The sequence below is a fragment of the Lagenorhynchus albirostris genome, chromosome 4 (genome assembly GCF_949774975.1).
Source record: "Lagenorhynchus albirostris chromosome 4, mLagAlb1.1, whole genome shotgun sequence".
Lineage (NCBI taxonomy): Eukaryota > Metazoa > Chordata > Mammalia > Artiodactyla > Delphinidae > Lagenorhynchus > Lagenorhynchus albirostris.
Window position 1 is genome coordinate 62,263,905 of NC_083098.1, and position 15,823 is coordinate 62,279,727.

General features: G+C 34.3%; 1 pseudogene; it reads left to right on the forward strand.

Moving 5' to 3' along the window:
* LOC132519315 (UDP-glucuronosyltransferase 2C1-like) overlaps nucleotides 1-12,624 on the forward strand; it is a 36,719-nt pseudogene extending 24,095 nt beyond the window's left edge.
* Nucleotides 12,625-15,823: the final 3,199 nt, after the last annotated feature.

A 15,823-nucleotide genomic window follows, 5' to 3' on the forward strand; every position in this document is an offset into this window, starting at 1 on the left:
AGATAAACAAAACAAACAAACAAACAAACAAAAAAACAGAGAAAATCAATAATACCTAAACCTGGTTCTTTGAAAAGGTCAGCAAAATTATCAAACTTTTAGCTAAACTGCCAAAGAGAAAAAGAAAAAAAGTAGATGCAAATAATTTTAAAATGAGAAATGAACCTAGGGAGATTACTAAAGGCTTTTCAAAAATAAAAAGTTTATAAGAGGATATGAAGAAGTTGTAGCCAAGATGGGAGAAGAAGAATACCCCAGCTTACCTCTTAGCACAGTGAGACAGATAGGGGGGATGAAGAAGTGGTATAGTCAAGACTCATAGCACCAAGGGAGCAAATTAGCAAAGACTGTCCCCAAGGAGTGCATAGTCCTAACTCCTGGTTAGGCTCCCCAGACCAGGGCTCCAGCACCAGGAAGCCATGCCCCCAAAACAATGGCCTTAAAGGCCAGTGGAGAGTACTTTCAGCAGAGCTAATGGCTCATAGTAATCAATCTACCACAACAAGAGGACACAGGCAGCCCAAATACAGGTACCCCTAGAGCATCTAAGTCTGGTGACCGGATGAGGGTGCACTGCTTGGATGGATAGGATGTCTAATACAAAAGGCCACTTTTACAAGATCAGGAAATGTAACCAACCTTCAGATACATAAAAATAAAAACTGCAAGTTGGGTGAAATAAGGCAACAGAGGAATATGTTGCAAATGAAGCAACAACATAAAACCCCAGAAAAAGAACTAAGTGAAGTGGACATAGGCAATCTACCCCACAGAGAGTTCAAGGTAATGATTGTAAAGATGTTCAGAAAAACTGGGGAGAAGATTAAATAAACAGAGTGAGAAGGTAGAAGTTTTTAGCAAAAAATTAGAAAATATAAATAAGAACAAAACAAAGATGAACAATACAATAACTGAAATGATAAATACACCAGAAAGAATCAACAGTAGATTAGATGATACAGAGACATCGATCAGCGAGCTGAAAGACAAAGTAGTGGAAATCATTGAAGTTGAACAGAAAAAAGAATAAAAAGAAAGAAGACAGTTTAAGAGACTTCTGTGACAACATCAAGCATATTAACATTTGCATTATAGGTCTCCCAGAGGGAGAAGAGAGGCAGAAAGGGGCAGAGAACATATTTGAAGACATAATAGCTATAATTCCCTAACTTGGGAAAGGAAACAGTCATCTAGTTGTAGGAAGCAGAGCCAATCCCACACAGGATCAACCCAAAGAAGACCACACCAAGACACATTGTAATTAAAATGGCAAAAATTAAGAGAAAATTTTAAAAGCAGCAAGGGAAAAGGAACAAGTTACTTACAAGGATACTCCCATAAGCCTATTGGCTAACTTTTCAGCAGAAACACTGCAGACCTGAAGGGAGTGGCACAATATATAATATTTAAAATGATGAAAGGGGAAAACCTACTACCAGGAATACTCTCACCAGCAAGGCTCTCATTCATGTTTGATGGAGAGATCAAAAGTTTTACAAGCAAGCAAAAGTTAAAGAGTTCAGCACCACCAAACCAGGTGTACAAGAAATGTTAAGGGGACTTTTCTAAGTGAGAGAGAAAAGGTCACAACTAGAAACAGGAAAATCACAAAAGGAAAAATTGGTAAAGGCAAATATATAGTAAAGTTAGTAAATCAGCCAGATATAAAGCTAGAAGGAAGGTTAGAACACAAAAGTAATACAATCATGTATACTCATAATAAGTAGTTAAGAGATACATGAAACTAAAAGGTTTAAAATATGATGTCAAAAATAGTAAGTGTGGTGAGGAAAGTAAAAATGCAAGGTTGTTAAATTGCACTTGAACTTAAGAGATCAGCAACTTAAAATAATCATGTATTTTCACATATATATGTATGTATTTTGCTAAATACAGTGTGGGGAATAAGACAATAACTATACAATAGTTTTACATGTTGTAACTAGACTTATCGTGATGATATTTTGAGAGGTATAGAAATACCAAATAGCTATATTGTGTAACAGGAACTAACATAGTGTTGTAGGTTAGTTATACTTCAAAACAGAAAAGAAAAAATAACCTCATGGAAAAATAGATCAGATTTGTGGTTACCAGAGGCAGGGGACTGGGGAAAGGACAATTGGAGGAAGGTGGTTAAAAGGTTCAAACTTCCAGTTATATGATAAATGAGTACTAGGAATGCAATATATATCATAAACACTGCTGTATGTTATATATGAAAATTGTTGAGAGTAAATCTTGAGGTCTCATGTGAAGAAATTTTTTTTCTATTTCTTTAATTTTGTACCTACATAAGATGATGGATATTCACTTATTCACTTATCACTTATTGTGATAATCACTTCATAATGTATGTAAAATTATAATGCTATACAACTTAAACTTAGTGCTGTATGTCAATTATATATCAACAAAACTGAAAGAAAAAAAAGAGGATATTATCAAAACTTGCACAACAAAAATTAGACAGCCTGGAATACGTGGATAAATACCTTGAAAAACTCAATTTACTTACACTGACTAAACAAGAAATAGAGTATTTCAACAGACCTATATCAAATTAAGAGACTGAAATAGTAATCAAAAACCTACCAAAAAGGAAAAGTCCTGGAGAGATAGCATCACTGGCAAATTCTATCAAACATTTATATAATTAAGTAATCCTTTTCAAATATTCCAAAAAAGTGAAAAGAAGGAAACATTATATAATGCTGTGAGGCTAGATTTACCTGATATGAAAGCCTGTGTATTGCCGAAACCTGCTTTCAGTTTCAAGGTTCGTTGGACTCACCAGCAAAATACCCACTCGTCTCACACAACTGAACAGATTTAATTAATTTCTTTAATAGAAGATGATTTAACTTAATTTCAATATACAATCATTAGAAGGGGATGAATAAAAGTATTAGAAAGACATAACAGAGTATACATCACCAGATTGGGCTGACATCTTCATCCAGATTCAAACAGCAGCTGGGAAATCCCGAGTAACAGCAATCTGGAGTCCCAGCTGGGAAGGGTCCCAGGCGGTGCGTCCACCTCAGGGGTGAAACTTCAAATTGTAGTTCTGGGGGCTTCCGTTTATAATTCCAGGCCACAAACTGATGTCATCAGTTTGCATGCCAAAATGCAGCTCTGGTTCAACTGTAACAATGCTGTTGATTTCACCATATGAGTCACAAGATTTTCTAGACCCCAGGGGACTGGCCAGGTACCCAGGGCTCAAGAAATTCCAAGACCCACTCCCTTTCTTATTGTACTTGCTGCTTGACTTGTTAGTAAGAATTGTTAGGTGTGCAAGCAGGCCTGCAGTCCAGGCAGGATCACAAGTCAGTCAGAGGCCTTCTTTTGCCTCTGAAGCCTAAATAAGACTACTTTACTAGTTTTCCCAACAGCCAGATAAAGACACCACAAAATAAAATTACAGACCATGATCATTTCTAAATATGGACATTAAAATACTCAAGAAAAGATTTGCAGATCAAATCCACTAGAATATTGAAAGGAGTATTCACCATAGTAAAATGATACTTATTCTATTTTTGCAAAGCTGGTTCAGCAAATGTAAATCAATCCATGTAATACAGCACATGAATATAATGAAGGGAAAAACAAACAAACAAATGATCATTTTAACTTACACAGAAAAGGAAGTTGAGAAAATCCAATATTCTTTTGATGAAAACTCTCAAGAAATTTAGGAATAGAGGGAGAAGTCCTCAATATGTTACAGGATACTTTTGAAAAACCCACAGCTTATGTCATACTCAGTGGTGTAAACTGAAAGCTTTCTTCCTAAGATCAGGAACAATACAAAGTTGTATTGTTTCACTGTTGCTATTTAACCTTATACCAGAAGTTCTAGCATAGGAATGACACAGGAAAAAGAAATAAAAATGCATCCACATTGGAATGAGAGAGGTAAAGCAATGTGTATTTGCAGATGACGTGATACTATACATAGAAAATCTCAAAGAATTCACAAAAAACTACTAAGGATAATAACCAAACTTAACTAAGGTGCATAATACAAGATTAACAGGCAAAAATCAGTTTTTTTCATACACACAGGGTCAGTGAACACTCTGAACATGAAATTTTTAAACTTCCACTTACTAGAGCAACAAAACAAATTAAATACTTAAGAATAAATCTAACCAAGGAGGTAAAACATTTGCATGATGAGAACCACAAAATATTATTATTATTATTATTATTACTGTGCTGCGTGGCATGCAGGATCTTAGTTCCCCAACCAGGGATTGAACCTATGCCTCCTGCAGTGGAAGCTCAGGGCCCTAACCACTGGACAGCCAGGGAATTCCCCACAAAACATTATTGCTGCAAGAAATTAAAGGATACCTAAATACGTGGAAACTCATCCTATGTATGTTCATGATAGGAATACTTAACATGGTTAAGATGTCAACACTATCCAAAACTATCTACAGATTTAATGCAATGCCTATCAAAACTCTAACAGCATTTTTGTAGAAATAAAAAATCCACTCCTCAACCTCACATGGAACTACAAGAACCACAAATAGACGAAACAATCCTGAAAAACAGCAAAGTTAAAGGACTCACACTTTCAAACACTGAAGTTAGAAATTTACTATGAACCTACAGTAAATTAACAGTGTAGTAATGGGAAAATGGCAGACATATAAACCAATGGAATAGAAGACAAAGTAGAAATTAACCCTCACACGTATGGGCAATTGATTTTCAACAAGGATGCAAGACGATTCAGTGGGGAAAGGACAATCTTCTGAACAAATAGTGCTTGTAAAATCTTGATATCCACATGCAAAGGAATAAAGTTGGACACTTACCTTAAAAAAATTAACTCAAAATGGATCAGAGACAAACTTTAGAAGTAAAAACATAATACTTTTACAAGAAAATCCTAAGGGAAAACTTCATCACATTGTATTTTGCTATGATTTCATAGGTATGACACCAAAAGCACAAACAATAAAAGTAAATAAATTGGACTTCATCAAATGCAGAACTTTGTGCATCAAAAGATACTATCAAGAAAGTGAAATACAATATACAGATTGGGAGACAATCTTTGCAAATCACGTATCTGATAAGGAACTAATGTGCACAATACATAAAGAACTCATAACTCATAACTCATAACTCAACAACAACAAAAAACCAATTGAAAAATGGGAAAGTACTTGAATAGATACTTCTCAAAATAAGATACACAAATGGTCAAAAAGTACATGCAAAGATGCTCAAAATCATTAATCATTAAGGAAATGCAAATCGAAGAACCACTTCACACATTAAGATGGCTATTATAAAAAGTAAATAAAAGGAAAATAGCAAGGGTTGGTGTGAATGTGGAGAAATAGGACCTCGTGCGTTACAATTCTGTTACCGAATGCAAGTTCGTATACCTGATGCAGTTAGTCCAGACAAACCAAAACATAGGAGTTTGGAGCAGAGAAAGGTTTACTGCAAGTCCACAAAGGAGGTGGGTGGCTTGTGCCCAGAAAGCCCTGAACTCTCCAAAGGGTTTCAACAAAGCACTTTTAAAGGCAAGGTAAGAGAGGTATGTGGTTAGTTGTTGCAAACTTCTTGGTGTAGGACAGTACTTTGTTCTTGCCACTCTCCAAGTAGGTCAGGTCATGATGTTCCTGTAAACCTCCAACAAGACAAATATTATTTTCTGTTCTGCAACTTTTATTCTATATTAATGGACTCTTAAAGGTCAGAGCCTTGAGAATAGGCTATCCTGTACATTTTAGGCTGTAGGCAACATTATTTTACAAAAGGTACAGAGCCAGCATGACCAACACAGGAAACAGAACAGAAAGGTTAAAGTAAAAGAAACAGATCTAATGTGAAATCAGATTTGTTCTTCTCTATTATACTCATAAGAATGCAAAATGATGTATCTGCTCTGAAAAACATTTTTCTTGTTCTTCACTAAGTTAAACATAGAGCTGTTATATGCCCCAGTAATTCTAATCCTGACTATTTATGAAGAGAAATTGAAATCAGGGACTCAAACAGATATTTGTACAACAATGGTCACAGCAACATTGTTCACAATACCAGAATGAATAGATAAAGAAAATGTGATATATACACAAAATGGAATATTATTCAGCCTTAAAAAGAAAGGAAATTCTGATATGTTAAAATATACATGAACCTTGAAGACATAATGCTAAGTGAAATAATGTTGTCAGAAGACAAATACTGTATGATTCCACTTATATCAGATACCTAGATTAGACAAATTCATGGAGACAGAAAGTAGAATAGAGGTACCAGGGGCTAGGGAGTGGGGGGAATAGGGAGTTATTGCTTAATGATACAGAGTTTATGTAGGGAAGATGAAAACATTTGGGGTATAGATAGTGCTTATCGTTACACACCACTGTGGATGTATTTAGTGCCACCAGATTCTATAATTACAATACTTTAAAATGATAGACATCATTATGTATATTTTACTATAATAAAAAAGGAAATACTTGATTCTAAGTTACTACCAAGTATATAACAAAGATCAAAGCACTAACAATTTCTTAGTGACGTAAATCACATTCCTTCCCTTTGCCTCTGAAAACTTTGTTTCAAAATCCACTTTACCAGAATGGCCTAGTAATACCAATATACACTTGTTTCAGATACAGATTGTCTTTTATCTTCATCTACAAGTTAGAATTAACCTGATGATGATAGCCTATCGACTAGGATTATTGCAAGCATTTGAAAACACTGTTGTGGTGTCAAAGGTTTAAAAACATTCATTACTTAATCACTTAGGACCTCAGTTTGCTTGTGTATTACCTGGAGTCATCAAACCTGATTAATTCTAAGTTAACTGCCTCCTTCTGATGGGATGTGATTCTAAAAGTTTTCTAATAGAGTAAATGCACTTGTCTTAGCAGGTTCTGTGGAGATACACAGGAAAAGAAACCAGAAACACTAGGAGCAAATACCCGGCTATATGGATGGATTCCACAGAATGATCTTGGGTAAGACCAAAGAGAAGCAAAATTAAATAATTTTGCTTAATTACGAATGAGGAATAATCTGAATGATTACTCAATAACAGATAAGTTGTATTCAAAATAAGAAAAAAAACTTAATTTCTTCTTCACATTTCTTCTGGAGCTTGTTAAAGAAAAACTTATTCATGACACTTGTTAAAGACTGTAAGGCACACTTTAGCCAAGACCACCATGATAAGTACAGTAACTACTGCAATGGACTTTTACAGTAAGACAGAGAGATTGGACTAAACTGCATGCAGAAAGAAAAGTGGGAAATTTATAACCAAAGTGCAGAGAGGGAGGTCAGTGGATGGAAAATCACTAGAAGAAACATCAGGGTCAAGGGAGGGCGCTGGCAAAACTAACCTAATCCGATTCTTGTTGACAGCAGGCCAGGGTGATCAGCCATCACTTGGGGGATGGTGAAAGAGGAAGCAGCAGTTCAAAAGGGTGATCAGGTATCAGTACTGGGAGAATCTAGCTAAACTGACTTTAGAAGGATGGTTGCTAAAATTGGGCAATGCAGAGATAAACAAAAAGCCCCCAAATCAGGGTCTACTTGAAAAGAGAGTTCAGAGGAGCCTGACTAGAGTTTGGTCAAATATGGAATTTTGTCAAGCACTAACATAAATATGGTATTTATAATTCTTCCGTTTATGATACAATCTCTCCCTCCTCAGAATCAGAGCCAAAGAAAGTACCTTTACATCAGGCTATCATTATCTTTTGTATAGAATATTGCAACACCCTCCTGGCTTTCTGTATCCATTATCTTCCTCGTCTCTTCACTTTTCCCACAGTAGCTATTTGAAAAACAAATCTGATAAGCCATTTCACCATCTACAATATTATAAATGGTTCAAATTACTTATAATCAATTCAAAACCCAATTTTTAAAACAGAGTACTACATGAACTTGCCCAGGTCGATCTTTCTAGCCTGTTATGCCAACACTCTCACATTGAAACCCTGCACATCTCAACTCCCTTTCCCTATTAAAGCAAGCGTTTGTTTTCTTAAAACCCTCCATTCCTTTTTATTAAAGTATTCTCACCCCAGCAACTGTCCAACATCAAGTGCTCTCCATCGGTTAACTCTGCACAAACTTTTCACAGGTGTGGAATGACTTAATTGCTGGAATTACTAATTGCTGCTTAGCCTGGAATAATTAATTGCTGCTTTCTTTAGAGCCTATAGGAATTTATATATGGCCTCATGGCACAGAATTATGCAGAAGATGCTACCTAATTGAATTAATGATTTATAAAGGTGTCATGATTTTCTGTATCTGAAACTCTTACTAATGATATATATTTTATTTTTAGGTCATCCCAAAGCCAGAGCTTTTATTACTCACTGTGGAACCAATGGGATCTATGAAGCTATTTACCACAGGGTCCCTATGGTGGTAATTCCCCTGTTTGGTGATCAGCATGATAATATTGCTCATATAAAAGCCAAAGGGGCAGCTGTTGAATTAAATTTGCACATAATTACGAGTTCCAATCTCCTTAACACTTTGAACACAGTTATTAACAACCCTTCCTGAGTATAGACTATATTCTTTTCTGAGAAGCCTCGGTATTTTAAAAGGAGTAAATTGTCTCATTCAGTTAAATTGATTACTTTTACATAATCACCAGGACATAACTAACATCAAATATGATTGTCTTACACTTCTCAAATTCTATGAAAGTATTTAGATTCACCTACTGTTACTGGGTAATAGATTACAACCTGAAAGAAATACTAAATTTATTTAAAGAAACTAAGCTGCTGTTAAAGAGACACAAATATTTTTATTAATAATACTTATTGTTTATCTCTTAAAAATGCAGATGTTAACACTATAAAGAATTTAGACAGTATTAAAAAAGCATAGAGAAATAAAAATGAAAAATCACTTAACTCTCCACATGCAGCTATAACCATCAGTATAGAAATATTACTTTAGGTATTTCCTCGTGCTAATTTATAACTAGAAAAAAAAGATAGAAATACTTTTATAAAAATAGGATCATTCTACTTGTTAATTAAAAACATCCTATATTGGTATATTTTAATTGAAAACAAGAGAAAGACAGTGAAGTAAAGAGTGTGAGACAGTGAGATCCAAATGGAGACATAGAAGACCCCAGCCTCCCTGTCCCCTGACAAAGATCGACAATTAGACACGACAGTACCCATAAACAAAAACATCTCTGGGAGAGCTCTAAAGTCCACTTAAGGAATTTTAGCAACACTGTGGAACTAAAAAATCCTGAGAATAATCACACAAAAACAGAATGAAGACAGCTTCATTTTACCCATATCATCCCATTTCCAAGCCAGCATTACTCAACACCAAGAGGGAACTTCCCAGCTAGAAAGAGTTTCTCAACAGGAAAGGGTGAGTCGAGTGACCAGGTTCTAAAGCCTTTTGGGGCCCAGAAATTGAAACACAAATCCTAAATTGTAGCTACTACAAAGCTACAGATCTTCTAAAAGTATGGTACTGGCATAAAAACAGACACATAGACCAATGGACAGGATTGAGTGTCCAAAAGTAAACCCTCACATATAAGGTAAAACAATATTTAACAAGAGAGCCAAGAATACTCAATAAGAAAACAGTTGTGTCTTCAATAAATGGTGCTGGGGAACCTAGATAATCTCATATAGGAGAATGAAATTGGACCCCTATCTTACCTCACTTACAAAGATTAACTAGAAATGGATTAAAAACTTAAACATAAGACCTGAAACCATACAACTCCTAGAAGAAAATATAGGGAAAAAAAAGCTCCTTGACAAGGGTCTTTGTAACAATATTTTGGATATGCCAACGACAGCACAAGGAACAAATACAAGAATCAACAAGTGGGCTACATCAAATTTAAAAGCTCCTGCACAGCAAAAGAAATGACCTACAAAATGAAAGAAAACGTACAAAATGGGAGAAAATATTTGCAAATTAGATATCTGATAAGGTTAAAATACAAAATATATAAAAACTCATATAACTCAAGTAAAGAAAAATTTAAAAATTAGTAGAGTTACTAAATAAACATTTTTCCAAAGAAGATGTACAAATGGCCAACAGATACATGAAAGGGGGGTTGACATCAGTAAGCATCAGAAAATGCAAATCAAAACCACAATGAAATATCACCTCATACCTATTAGAATGGCCATGAACGAAAGAAAAGGTATAACAAATGTTGGTGAGGAAGTGAAGAAGGGTGTTGGTAGGAATGTAAATTGCTGTAACCACTATGGAAAATAGGATGGCGCTTCCTCCAAAAATTTAAAATAGAACTACTACATCATTCAGCAATGCCACTTTGGGGTATACATCTAAAGGAAATTACAACGGAATATGGAAGAGATACCTGCATTTCTATGTTCATTGTAGCGTTATTCATAACAACTAAGATATAAAAACAACCTAATTATCCATCAATGGATAAATGGATAAAGAAGATGTGGTATATGTATGTAAAGAAATATTATTCAGCAAAGAGAAAGAAGGAAATCCTGCCAATTTGTGTAACATGGCATTGTTCTAAGTGAAATAAGTCAGGCAGAGAAAGTCAAATACTATATGATATCACTTATATGTGTAATCTAAAAAGTCAAATTCATAGAAACTGAAAGCAGGTTGGTGGTAACTAGAGTCTAGGGGTTTGGGAAGTGAAGAGATGTTGGTCAAAGGGTACAAACTTTTAGTTTGAAGTGAATAAGTTATAGGGATATTTGTACTGCATGGTGATTAGCTGTGATTATAAATAAATAAAAATATTCTCAACAGCAAGTGATTATATTTATCATTTTAGTGTATTTCAAATAAATCAAATATATTCTTGGAAAAAAATAAGCTATATTAAAATTAAAAGAATTGCCACGGTTGGAGAGATTTTTTTAATATTAGATAAATTCTTACTAAAATTTTCCTATAATTCTATGTACAAATATTTACATTAGAGTTTAGAATAATTACTTTTTAAATATTTCCAATTTTGGTCAATATAGAATGACTTTTCACTATGAAGTCACTTTTAAACTTCCCATTCATGTCACCTAAACATCACATCTTAATTTTTGTTTGCTGTATTATCATTATAACATGTACAAAACTTACAATGTACACATTTTGTCCACGACCAAAATTTCGAATAACATTTAGCCTTAGTTTTGTATTTATATGGATTTAATGATGCACTTTCTTTTTATTGCAGTCTCTCTATTCCTGGAGGATTTTCTTTTCATTAATTTTTTATCTGACAGATATTTTGTTTTTGGGTCTTAGAGGGTTTCTTGTTGCTATTTCCTTGTTTCCTTGAGATATATTCAGAAGTATTTATTCCTTAAATTCTTGGTATTAAGAAAGGTCTTTTTTTTTTAAACCAAAGAGCAACAAGGATTTGATGTTTTTCTGATTTACCGTTCCCTTCCTCAGAACTTTCTACATGCTCTTCCACTATCTTCTACAATTTAATGTTCTATATTCTCCATCAATGATGACTGCACTTCAGTGTGGGAGAATAACCTTCCTCCTTCAACTCTTTCACAGATACAAGGAAATCCTTTTTCTAAATCAGCCATTCAAAACCTTAAACCAAACCTTGGTCTGGTCTTTGTTCCATGATAGAAGTTAGAAGGGTTAGTGTTCTAGCTATTGCCATTGTTCTATCTCAACACTGGCACTTGCATCCCTCTGTAGATTGAAGCAAAGAGTCCAGCATCTACTCACTTTCAGGCCCACTTCTTGCCCAGACGGTCACATGAAACTTATTGGTTTCATCTGGAATGTCAGGGCCATGAAAATCACAGACTGAAACCATTTCCTGTTACTATTGAAGACTAGCTCCTTGCTAACACTGACACTCCAGACAGAACCTGGGGAAGGGCAGAGTGGTGGGGGGAAGGGTTCCTTTTTCATAAACTTTCCCCTCATTGCTGCTTCTTGTCACTATCATGTTCCCAATACTACACTCATCAAATGAAACCAAATTCTGTATTCTCAACCTACATATTCTACATTCCTATTTCTGAACTTTCAAAATGCTATTTCCAGTTAGAAATTCTTTTCTCCCCTGCCTCCAATCATTACTGAGACTATGAAACATCCAACAAATTCCAGCTGATAGGCCACTATATCTAGAAATATCTCAAGAGGAAACAAACTTTCATATGCATTCTGACTCTTGGTGATATCATTTATGACACAACTTATTATATAATTATGTAATATACTTTTAATAATATATAACAGTTTTAGGTATATCATGTCCTTAACAAATTTTTCAAGTTGCTATCTGTATATTCAATTTTAGCTATAAAGGGAATGCTATAAAGTTAGCAAGAATTCACCATGATCAGCCTATGAAGCCTCTGGAATGAGCAGTTCTTCTGGATTGAGTTTATCATGTGCCATAAAGGAGTCAAACACCTTTGGCCAGCCATCCACAACCACACCTAGTACCAGTACAATTCTTTTTATGTGATTGGGTTCCTCCTAGCATGCGTGGCAACTTTTATATTCCTGATCACTAAATGTTGCCTGTTTTGTTGCTGGAAGTTTGGTAAAACTGCGAAGAAGAAAAAGAGAGAGTAGTTTTTTTTTAACAGTTCGGCTGGAAACTTTGGTAGGATCCATCTGAATTAACCCAGCCACTGATTAGAATAGATTCCTCTCCTACTTCCCCAGGTTCTTGTCCATTCCTCAGCTTATCAAGTCACAGATCAAAGACTCACCCTAAAAATATGCCACATGATTCAGAATTAAGGTTTAAATTAATCTGTTCTTTAAAAGACAATATAAACAATTAAACACATGGAAGTTATTACCATTAAAGCCTCAGTGTTTTGTTTCTTTCTTTCAGTTCAACCAAATGAGATGCTGTTTGAGACCTTAGGAACATAATGATTAATTCTATTTTCAGTACTGCTCATGTTGAATATTTCCTAAATAACATCGTTTTGGGTCCAGTGTATGAGAATTATTGCGTATTATCTAAAGGAACTAGACAAGAAGTAATGTAAAATATTACTCTAGCCAGAGCTGCCCTTCTGGTCAGGAAGATCAGGAAACTGTCAGGGTTTCTAATCTGCTGTAAAGCAGATTTTACACCATCAATTTCCTTTCACATGACACGTCAGACTTTGTCCCTCTTGGAATACAAAACACTATTTTTGGTCTTTGATTTGAAGATTTCCCTTCATTTGGATATTAATAATGATAGTACTTCATTTGTATTGTAACACTTCGTGGCTTCAGAGAACTAGCTGATTATCATATGTTAGTATGGTTGATGATATGATGGAGCAGAAGTAAATGATTGGAATTTCATTCCTACCCTTTTAAATTAATTTAAAAGTTTATTTAATTCTTTCCTACATTAATTTTACTTACAATGTACATATTTGAAAAGAAGAAGCAAATTACTTAAGAGCTACTCTGCAAATACTTTGGGAAGAAAATGTATTTCTCAGAAATGCTATTTTCTATGGGTATGATTTCTCCATCAGAAACTCAAGAGTTTGCCCATTTCTTCCTTTTCCTTTGTCCCATCACTTCCCCTGGTCCTCTCATGAACTGTACTGGGACAGCTATAATAAGCACAAGTACCTAGGCTTCTTATTAACTAGCATCAGTCAGAAATCTGCAGTAAACATGAAGACACAAGTTCAATTTTAATAAAAATAAAGAATATATTTTCCTTTCTTTTCTAAAAAGTCTATCTTCCATTATGTTTGCCAGTGTTTTGCCCTTGAGGTCAAAATATTATTTAACTGTGATGGCATTACATAGTAGTAACCAAGTTCATTAAATGATTTACCACAGAGTTTGAAATTTATAACTCAAGTTTAAGAGGCCTAAAATTATAGCTCTATCTTAGAATAGTTATAAATCATTTGGGCAATTATCTTCTTTGTTACAGGAATAGTGGCACAAATAAGAACAAGATAAAGATAAATTTATTCTTAGGTGTGGAATTAACTATAAAGAGATATACAAAAAAAGATATTTTCTCAATTTTATGAGGTTTTGAGATAATTAACTAATTATAATGCTTTAAGGTACATATTTTGAAAAATGTAAACACAATGCTACCTTGTTTACAATCTAATTAATGTAATCGAAGCAATAATTTACCATAGTGCTAAATCATTTATTCTGGCAATAAGATAATGTTATTTCCTAAAATGCTCTATAAAATCATAGTTTAATCTTTGGTTATTTTATACCAATGTCAAGATATCCCTTCACTTTTTTCATTATTATCAAATGATGTAACATAAAGGAGTTTAAGTAAACTCAAGATTTGGATACCTTGTTAGCAATTTCTGAGTTTATTCAAAAGAACTACCCTGGCAAATAAACAAATATATTCTATCTGTAGAGACCAAAGTTTTTCTTAAACACAAATATTTACCTATTTAAATCATCTATACATTACTATATTAAATATATTAACAATCTGGTAATAATTTTAGGTGTGTAGAAGCTAAACCTTTGTAACATATCATATTTTTTTCTAGTTTAAGTTTTAATAAAAACATATTTTTCAGGAGTTTGATGACCTCTGGCTTTTCCAGTCAGTTAAAATAACATGTCTTAAAATACTTTATTTTTAAACTATTTACTATTCATATGTGACTATATTATAGAATCCTGCTCAATTTTCTTCTGTATCATGACCATTGAAAACACTAATAGTTAGATGCAAGTATTTTGTACATTACATGCATACATATGTGAATACAAAGTCACTTTCTATACATCACAAAAAAGTCATTTATATTTTATGTTTTGATTTTCAAACTTGCTTGTTTTTTACAATGAAGGATTTGTTTCTCTTATGTTCTACATGTTTTACCAAAAATAATGATTCACCTGTATCTTAGATTTAACATACTCCCTAATTTAGGAGAATATTAACTGTATTTTAAACAGTAATACATTTGGGACTTAGAAGCGTCTGCTGCCTATAAAATAGAGAACCATAAGTTCTGCAATGAACATTGAAACCCTACCAACCTGCTTCTCAATTTCATTTCCTCCCCAGGTTGTTTGCTTCTGAATTCCATTCCAATTCTACCAAAGTTCTAGATTCTGGCTCTAAACTTAGCCAAAGAGGCTGAGATCCTAATCTCTCATTGTCAGTTCCTGCCATTCATTTCCCTCAGAGACAACCTTTAATACACTCAGATGAAATCTTCTATGATGTCAGCAATCCATATGACACCATGAAATGAAGGCGCCTTTCACGCTTAAAGGAATTGTCAGATGATAAAATTATGATCTTTTCATGAAGGGAAGCCACCCCACTATCCTGGAGATCCTTTGCCCTCATGAACATGCCTCAGTTTAGACCTTGTCTCCTTTCCAGGACTCCTAGACATAAAGTCTCATCATGCAGATTATGATAGGGGAGATCCTAAAACTCATGGAGAGTTTGCAATAAACTAGATCTTTCTTCCTTTGTTGAGATAAAACTGCTATTTCATCGATAATTACTAAGAACTGAGTGAAGATTCACTGTCCAGGTGTCATGATGGTATCATCTTACCTGTGTGAGAGGTATAAGAAATCACTGCTGGTACTATTACTCCTGCACCATCCCTTTGCAGTTAACAGCCATCTTCCATTCCAGTCTTCACAAAACCCGATGCAATACCTCTGGAGAATCCTAACATGAGAAATGTGAATTTATCCATTACTTTCATATGTTTACAAGGCAAGATGATGAGGATATTGTTCCCAAATTAGTTGCTACACTTAAAAGCTTATATCACTCACAGAATGAATG